This window comes from Miscanthus floridulus, chromosome 17 (assembly GCF_019320115.1).
Source record: "Miscanthus floridulus cultivar M001 chromosome 17, ASM1932011v1, whole genome shotgun sequence".
Taxonomy (NCBI): domain Eukaryota; kingdom Viridiplantae; phylum Streptophyta; class Magnoliopsida; order Poales; family Poaceae; genus Miscanthus; species Miscanthus floridulus.
In genome coordinates, this window is record NC_089596.1 from 83,860,942 (window position 1) to 83,870,873 (window position 9,932).

At 43.9% G+C, this 9,932-nt stretch overlaps 1 pseudogene; it reads left to right on the forward strand.

Moving 5' to 3' along the window:
• Positions 1-487: 487 nt before the first annotated feature.
• On the forward strand, positions 488-6,117 carry LOC136515890 (protein MAIN-LIKE 1-like; annotated as a pseudogene).
• Positions 6,118-9,932: the final 3,815 nt, after the last annotated feature.

The window sequence follows — 9,932 nt, forward strand, 5'->3', positions numbered from 1 at the left end:
GCCAACCATAAAGCTTATCATGTCCCTTGGAGTTAGGAAATTATTCTCACTAGTCGGATAAGTCTTGTGAGTACATTGTGTACTCAGGGTTTATTTACCCCTATTGCTGGTTCAACTTGAGGAGTACCTGTTATGTGAAGGATTTTTCTGGTGGGCACAGACGAATCCTTTTTCATTATCGATAGATGTGTATTTTCATTCCACTGTTTAATATTCCACACTCTGCATTTGGTACTATAATAATATATTTTTAAGGACTCTGGATGTATGAAATGGATTAAGTTTGTAACTCATTCTTATTATTGGATCCTTGGGAAAAAATGTGGATCTTTCATGCTCTCCCTTAGGGTGTGCCCAACGGAACCCGCCCGCTGTGGCATACTTTTGGGGTGCTTAGTGTCTAGTGGAAGATGAGCACCTCCATAAGTGCGTTATTTTAGGCGGTTCTACCACATGAGAGAACCTAAAAAATGGACAAGAGCCTACGATGATGGTGGATGGAGGTACGAGTTTCAGATTAGCAACATGGCGGAGTCATTTAATAGTGTACTCAAGGGTATACGTGCCATGCCTGTCAATGATATTATATCATTCACCTTTTATAGGCTAGTTGCATGGTTTAACGAGAAACAAGCTCAAGCAATGGCACTATAGAGTAATAATCAGAAATGGGCACCTAAACCTAAGAAGCATCTTGACAAGGCAAAGGAAAGGGCTGCCACACATGATGTCGATTGCTTTGACCACAACACTGGCAAGTACTAGGTCACAGAAAAGGGTGGTACAACGTCCGATGGTGAGGTCCAGCCATCAAGGAGTTATATTGTGGTACTTAGTAATTTCTATGCGGATGTGGGAAAACTAGGCAGTACCACTTTCCTTGTTCTCATTATGTTGCAGCATCTCAGCATCGCAACTTTGCCTATGAGACCCAGATACCGTGGGAGTTCAGTGTTGTCAGCCTTGTACAGACTTGGTCTCCCCATTTTGAGCCTTTCCTAGACGAGGGTCAGTGGCCACCTTACACTGGGCCAAAATACATTGCGGATCCAGGTACATGTTGGGACAAACATGGAACCCGGAAGACGATGAGGCACAAGATGGTCATGGACCAAGTTTCCGGTAGAACGAGGCGAGGGAGAGCAACCCCCTTTCTTACTGACCTCGAGCAGAACCAATGTGGCAAATGTGGTAGACTTGGGCATAATTCACGTATATGCCATTGGCTGCTTAGTCAGGTGAAAACAACTAATGTTTCACATGCATATTTACTAGTACCAAAAAGTTATTTATTTGTTCATATAAAACTAATCTATACTTTCTCATTATATTTTGTAGGATGGAGCCATTCCACCTGCTGGAGTCGTACTACGAGGAAAACCATCGAGGATGACTCACCGCGGAGGGGGAGGTAACGACTTTACTTCTGCTTGTTATTTTTCCTCTGCATATGTACTTGTGTTCATGAATTAATCTAATAATTTCTATTCTTTGCAGGAACTGTACCCTCTTCGTCCTCGAACCCACGATAAGTTTGAGGACATGCGGTATGATGACAGGTACACTCCTCTCCTTGAGAGGGCTGGACTTGGCGTTGTATCGTTCTAGGTTCACCGTGGGGCCTGCCTTCAAGCCCGCGACGATCTCAGCTCTAGTCGACAGGTACCATAAGTATGAACATATTCACTTCCATTTATACTTTCAATTGTCGATGTGCATATAACCATAGTACTTCTTTCTTGTTTTGTAGATGGAGGCCAGAGACTCACAGCTTCCACCTACCTTGCGGTGAGATGACCGTTACTCTTCAGGACACGCAGAAGTTTCTTGGTGTCCGTATAAGTGGCAGCCCAGTTATCGGCCACTGCACTGCTGCTGGTTGGAGAGGTAGAGTGGAGCTCTTCCTTGGAAGAGAGCTTCCTCCAGAGACACCGAGTACCCGCTCCTCTGGAGTATTCATTAGTTAGCTGAGGCAGAACTTTGGTTAGTGTCATGATCATGCAGACAAGCAGACAATTACCTACTACTGCAGGGCATGAATCATGCACCTTTTTGGTTGTGTTTTGTTCCCCGACGGGACAAGAGACACCGCGTCATGGATGTACCTACCCTGTCTTACTGACTGGCACACGGCGAGGGGCTATAGCTGGGGTTCTGCAGTGTTGGGGTACTTGTACCGGCAGCTTTGCGAGGCGTGTCGCCGGAGTTCGCCGAACTCTACATTAGGAGGATGTGTTTACTTGCTTCAGCTTTGGATGTGGTCTCGTCTACTGGTCGGTCGGCCCAAAGTTCTTGATCCTCGTCCCTGGTTCGAGGTGCATGACCTTCGACGTCGACCGACGTATGCCTACCTTTGGGACTAGGTTAAGGGTCCCTTCGCCCGGAGTAAACGCGCCTACATCGAGTTCGTGAACAAGCTCGACGCACTCATGCCAGGGCTAGTGAGTTAGCTGCATTTCACATACTAATTTGTTTTTCCGATGTAAGCACTACTTGACTAAAGAATCAAATGCAGGTTAGTTGGGAGCCGTACGACGACGAACAGTACGAGCACATTGGGTTCAGTGTCATGTGCAAGATGGACAAAGACATGTACATGATGCGGTGCCCCATGATCTGTTTCTACGTGGTTGACTTCCACCAGCCACACCGGGTTGCATGCCAATTTAGGTTGAGGCAGGAGTGGCCCGTGGAGCCATTCTCGACGTTAATAGACTTGCACAAGTAAGCGTCTTTGAACTGTCGTATACTTTATTGAATATTATGACGTGTACACATGCCAAGTTCTGAATACAGTAAATGAGGTCACTGTCTTTTCTGGCGGCAGCCATGGAGATATCAATTGCACTTTGGCTTGACAGTAGCTTGTCCCATGCCATGGCTTTGGTTGTCGAACCTAAAAATTGCTTGCTCCAAAGATACGTTTGCTCAGGCGGTGGCCATAGTAGTAGCACTGATGGTCCAACAATTTGACTGCACACAAACAATGGCCACAGTAACAATTGTAGCTCCACTTTGCCTCCCTCATTGTGAAGTTTACTCGGATACTTCTCCCAGTGAATGCCAACCCCTTATGCACTGATCACCAGCAATTAATACAAAAATGTCTTGGTCGCAGCGTGTCTCTGCTACTTTTGCACTGATCACCAGCAATTAATACAATGTTGTCAATCTGTGCATAGCTCAAACTTTCAACTAATAGATTCAATTTCCAATTATCTCCCCGATGAGAGTATATACCACCACCAAGCCACCAATTTTGTTATAGGGTCACTTTCAACTAGTTACAGTGTCTGCTCTTCAATTTTGTTATGATATCCTGTTGAAGCCTATAAGTTTGCATTTTCATTTCTGTCAACCTACGGGATCGATCGTCGGAAACAAAAGGAGACGGACTTTGAGACCTTGCACCGTGACTACATCGACCACTGGGAAAACTTTTATGAGAACTTGTATGAGAATGACCAGCCCCACACGAATGAGAACTTCAGAGCGTACCTATCTTGGTACAGACGGGCAACAAGGACCAAGCTGAAGGTGCAATGGACCCAAACAGACTATGCCGACATTGAGTCCTCCAACGATAAACAAACATCTTACGACCTTACGACGAGGGCCAGAACATAGGTGGAGCCTGCACCGATCCTGGACCGAGTGGTAATGTCAACTATAACCCTACCGTTTAAATACCATTGCATGCAGTTGCCTGTGCCGGTGTCCACTTATTTTGCTGGTAGCTAAGCAAGGCCTGAAATTTTGGACTCCCGGCCAGGTTGCCTTAACTTCACTGTAGTCAGTACCTATGAAAGGTTGTTCACGCACCTCAAAAGCACCTGTGAACAGGCATGCTGGGCCTGTACTTGGCAATGAGCCTGCAAATCATTTAGATATACATGAGCCTAATTTTCACTAAACTTAAACTACAGCCCATGCACCTAGAAAAGTAGTTATGGTATTTTAGACCCCAAAAAATAAGTACACAGAAGTAAAGATAATTGTTGAAATGCAAATCCTTCATCAAGAAAACATACAACTCAATAGAAATTTTACCTCAGCACAAATTCTGCCCACTGTAAAAGCAATTGTGCATCATGATTGGACTGTCCTTTCTAAGTGCACCATGGACCAGTATGTCAGGCTACAAAGGCCAGAGTCCACCAAAGATTTTTGGAAATCCACTAAAAATTGTCAAGAACTGCATTTGCCGCATCAGTTGCCTCCGCACGAGTAGGCCTGAGGTTGTCAGTCATGCTGTCCACGACATGAGTAACAACAGCAGGCTTTCCAGCCATGTTGCACTTGTGAAGTGCGGACTTTTGAAACAAAAAGACCTACAATATGGAGAACCTAGAGAGGTAAGATCAAAGGCTAAACGAACTAGTATAAAAAAGACAATTGTCGCATCTTAAAACAAGAGAAAGGTATCATTTTATTATGAAATAAAATGTTTAAGATCACCCAATTTTGAGAGGTACTCACGTGCCTGTGTTGCAGGGAAAAAAATATTTGCACTGTTAACAACGTTGTTCTCAAACAAAGCGGAGACACTGTATTCAAATATAGCTACACAACCTGTATTCAAATATAGCTACACAACCTTTTAACTGAAGAAATACTGGACTCCCGGCCAGGTTGCCTTAACTTCACTGTAGTCAGTACACGCTACACTAGTAGAGAACAGACCTTTCATCCGAGGTTAAAATGGGCTCTAGTCTCGACATTTTTTGCACCCGGGACTAGAGAGACCTTTAGTCCCGGTTGGTGTCTCCAACCGGGACTAAAGGTCCCTGCCCAACGGCTACTGCGCTCGGCACAGTGGCAGGGGACCTTTAGTCCCGGTTGGAGACACCAACCTGGACTAAAGGTGGACCTTTACTCCCGGTTGGAGCCACCAACCGGGACTAAAAGTCCTCAACCTTTAGTCCCGGTTGGTAACACCAACCGGGACTAAAGGTAGACCCTTTAGTCCCGGTTGGTAACACCAACCAGGACTAAAGGACCCTTTAGTCCCGGTTGGAGTCACCAACCGGGACTAAAGGTCCCCCGGTGGGTTAGTTCAAAAGGGAAGCATCCCATCTATTGTCAGATGTGTTGTGTAGGTGGGGTGGTAAGCTACGCGCGAGGCAATGCATGAGGTCTTGGGTTCGAATCTCATGGGACGCAGCGGTGGGAGGTATTATTTTTTTTAAAGCTAGGAAGACCTTTAGTCCCGGTTGGTGTACCCACCGAGACTAAAGGTCCCCCTTTATTCCCGGTTCCTGACCCGGGACTAAAGGACCCCTCCTTTAGTCCCGGATGCTTACTCCCGGGTGGGGAACCGGGACTAAAGAGGGGGAACCGGGACTAAAGAGGGTTCTCCACCGGGAGTAAAGCTCGTCTCTGTATTAGTGCTAGTTTAGATTTCCTACCTAGGTATTATGAGAAGGTACACCTACCTAGGTTTTGAGCGCATTAATATTTGTTTTATTTTGCAGGACAACGTGTTGAAGCAATCTGTGATTGAGATCGAACGGTTTCCGAGGACAGACGTGGACGACCACACACTAAACACCTTTCTTGGAGTAAGTCGACACTAGCCCTCTTATTGTTTTATGCTTAAGTAAGTTGTTTGAGCTAGTGGTTTTCTACCTAATATCTCACTGCTCAAGCATGACATCTAGCATAACAGAGGTAGTATGATGATGATATGGCATTCATTTGAATAATAACTTATTTGTATACATTCAACAGCTTACTAATTGCATCTTTGCATGACAGAGGCTAGCACGTAGGCTGCGGCGTGTTGCAGCTCGTTGTGGTTGTGGTACTAGCGTTGTGATGGACGTACACGGGCCACACGCACGACAATGGGACACACCTATAGGCCTCGGTACTTCTTCTCACGGAGGTACTAGCGCTGCGACCGTGGACACTTTCCAAGGCTATGGAGACGAGGAAGACGACGAGGAGGCCGAGCAGCATGGTTATCATGAGCTTGCCGAGTCTCAGCTCCAGGACGCTCCTTCGACTGAGCCTACGCAGGTTGCAGGAACGAGACGACGTCATTCGCCTTGCAAGTACACTCCAGACACCGGCGCTCTTAGCCATAAGGGTAAGGGTAAGACTAGGAGGCATTGACGACGACTTGTAGGTTAAGACTATGCTACCAACTTAGATTCCATGCCACAACTATTTAGGCTGCATGGACTTTGCTTATTTTGCATGTGTGGAGATTTAGAAAGTATGTAGTTACTTTCCTATAATTATTTGGGACTGTATGGATATTGTGGACTATTTGGACTATGCAGGACATATTATGTTGATTGTGATGTTCGATGTGGTTGTATTGTGTTTTTCGGACGATTAAATGTTTGGATTATATAATGATATCTTTATTTATAACCGTGGATGCTTCTGAAACAAGAAAAACTTTTGCGGATTTTTTCTGTGACTCATTAATTATACTACACTGCTAAAAAGGCACAAATATAGTACACAGATTAAATGTAAATTCATTAGAACATGTATAGTCCAATCGTATCATACAGACGCTTTGTAGATGAATCTAGGCTTTTTAGTAACAGTGAATGAATCTATGCTTTTCAGACAATGAAAATAGACTTTTCAGTTACAAGGACGAGGAGTACGATGACAGCAGCGATTTATCACTTCACTTATATAGTACACCTATAGCATCTAGGCTTTTCAATAACAGTGAACGAATCTAGGTTTTTCAGACAATGAAAATAGACTTTTCAGTTACAAGGACGAGGAGTACGATGACAGCATCGATTTATCACTTCATTTATATAGTACACCTATAGCATCTAGGCTTTTCAGTAACAGTGAACGAATCTAGGCTTTTCAGACAATGAAAATAGACTTTTCAGTTACAAGGATGAGGAGTACGATAACAACAGCGATTTATCACTTTACTTATATAGTACACCTATAGCATCTAGGCTTTTCAGTGATTTATCATGTCAATGACAAATAGACTTTTCAGAAGATGAATCTAGGCTTTTCAGTGTCCATTGAAATAGGCTCTTCAGTGAAACTAATTAGGCTTCTTGTGACTAGTTATAACACATTGAAACAGTAACTAAACCTGCCTTTGCCTATATATATGCAATGCTAGATGCATTGCTACTTACTACCCAACTAATATTTTCTTTCATTGCAGTACCAATGTCTGGAGGGTCGTCCAGAGGAAGAGGAAAGGGGAAGGGAACTACCATTGTGTGGGAGGGTTCTCTTGGTCCCAATTTCTTTGAGGAAGCTCTTTATGAGAGGTTCCCAGTTGAGAGCAAAAATGATTTCACCAAAGAGGCACCACTGAGAGGATACGATGAACGAAAAGGAGAGTGGCCAAAATGCATGCATGGTGAGGACTGCCTAGTGCAGATGTTCACCGAGGGAATAGATGGAGGTCGTCATTTCTTCAAATGCCCGCGAGCATGGGTAATTGCTATTACTATTTGTGTCTTCAATATGTTCCTCTTCTATACAACTTACATGATATACTTATTGCAGCCTTCCTCGGCCGAAGAAAACTGTGGGTTCACTAGGTGGGTCGATCCTCGACCTATTTATCCGCATGCGGAGTACATCTACTACCTACAGGACCATATCTTTGATCTAGAAAGGAAAGTTAGCAGCGGTTACAAGGACGACGAACAGGATGACAACAACAATGGTGCCAGTTCACAGGAGGCGCTCTACAATGATCCATATTACACCTGCCCTAATCACGGGAACAAGGGGCCTCCGCCGCCACCCCCGCCGCCACCACCACCAACAATGGGAGGATACTGTGGAGAAGGTGCAACACAATTTGCTATGTGGCCACACTACTAGGACAAACCAATCTTTTTAACGGGCCACATCTATGTGTTTGTTTTTTGGGTTTAATCACCTAAGGCATGTTAGGCTTAGTCGAAGAAACTATGTACCCTTGTTTGACACATGTTCTCACATGTCATTTCATGTGTTTGTTGTTTGCTTCAATTACCTAAGGCATGTCAGGTTTAGTCTAGGACCTCTGTACCCTAGTTTGGTACATGTTATCACATGTCATTTCATGTGTTGTGTGTATTGAATTAGGTAATCCACTACTTCATTATGTTGTGTGTGTTTTCCATGGATGAATTTAAATAGATATAGCAGGCATCACCGCATCATCGAAATTTGGCTCATGAGTAGGCATGCAAGTTTTGCTTTCTTTGGGACATCAGATCAAACCCAATACTCAATTGAACTAGTCCAGATTTCAAAGGAAATGAAGTGAGATAAAAATTAACTAGCAGACTGACCCACAACTAGTTGGTGTCAGCGCTTGAATCCCTAATCATGAGGTTAACAAACCAAATTTTAAGTGCACGACAACGAAAGCTATCCTGTTACTTTTCCAACCACCAATCACACCCCACAACTGAATATCAACGTTAACCTTCTAATTCATGGATGGAATGCTTGCAAAGTTGTAATAGAGATCAAAGTTTGCAAGTGATCATGTTTCATCCAACCTTGTTGAGGATTCCTGGCACAAAATATGATACAATTTCTATTTACAAAATAAGAATTTAGCATCAAATACAAGAAACACATATATCTGACCAGCATTTTATTCCATTTCTCTTAGTTTTATCCTGTGAATGGTATGGAAATTAGCATAGAGTGCATACGATGATACATATTGGCTACCATAAAGTAGTTAAGGCAATTAGCATGGATTACTCAACTGCCAATGCCAATGAAAAAGTGTTTGGACTCTTGCTCAGTGCAGCAGCATGCACAATGCACAGTGAGGCTTGGCCGTGGGTTTTGAATCTATGGCTCCGAGCTCGGAGCCACAGATCTTGGTGCCGAGCTCGAAGCCAAGATCTGTGGCTCTAAGCTCGGAGCCAAGATCTGTGGCTCTGAGGTACCACCCATGTCAACGCCACCTAGGATGCCCTGCTGTGCACGGCCAGGCACCTCGGAACCATGAGTCCTAGCGCCGACCCTCAGGGTCCAAAGATGAGTTTACGTCTTTCAGGGGACCAAACATAAATTTTCTTCAAAAAGGGGCCAAATTGTAAAAAAAATAGGCCTAGGTGGCCTTGCTAACCCAATTTTTTGCAATTTGGTCCTTTTCTAGAGCCTCCTCTCTGTGTTTCTTCTCCATCATCTCCTTGTCCTCTGCCTCCCACCGTAACAGTTTCTGCATCCACTCCTTGTCTTCTGGCTTCTCAGTATCGATCTACTGCTCAAAATCACAGAGCGGTGGAGGGGTCTGCAACAAATGCAATTGTTACAAAATAAATAAATCATGCAAGACTTCATTTGACACAAAATAATTATTACACAACATCAATTTCTCACCATCTTGTTAATGCGGCGCTGACAAAGTATAGGCTCAAATGTAAAATTGGCACACATTCAATACCTCTGTCACACGTGTCCTCTTCATCGGACTTGGTTACCTTGCAAGGATCACCGCACCAGCACATGGGCACTGGAACACCACTAGGCAGAGGCAATGGGTCCAAGGCATTTTCGGTCATCTGACCATAACTACAATTGAACCAAATTTGTTCTAAGAACCGAAAGCAATGAACATTAAACCCTAAGCCTAGGGTTTTTCTATTTGTTGCACATAAATGAAAACATAATATAACACGATGATAATAGATTACCTTGGTTTACTAGCTTTACCACGCTTTGGCATCCTACCGTTACATAATACAAAAAATAAAAAATCACTTCAAACATTAGGTAATAACGTATCTAGGGTTGCAAAATAGACGTAATATATGCCAAATCAATGCGTAAAAATGATAAGGGGGGAGAGGATACCTCGCTCGTGAAGATGTATGGATCAAATCCAAGTATCCAATGTCAAATTCGTCGATTCAAGAGATTGGGCGGGTTAGGGAGAGGAAGGAGGAAGAAATGAAAGCAGACTCGGCAAG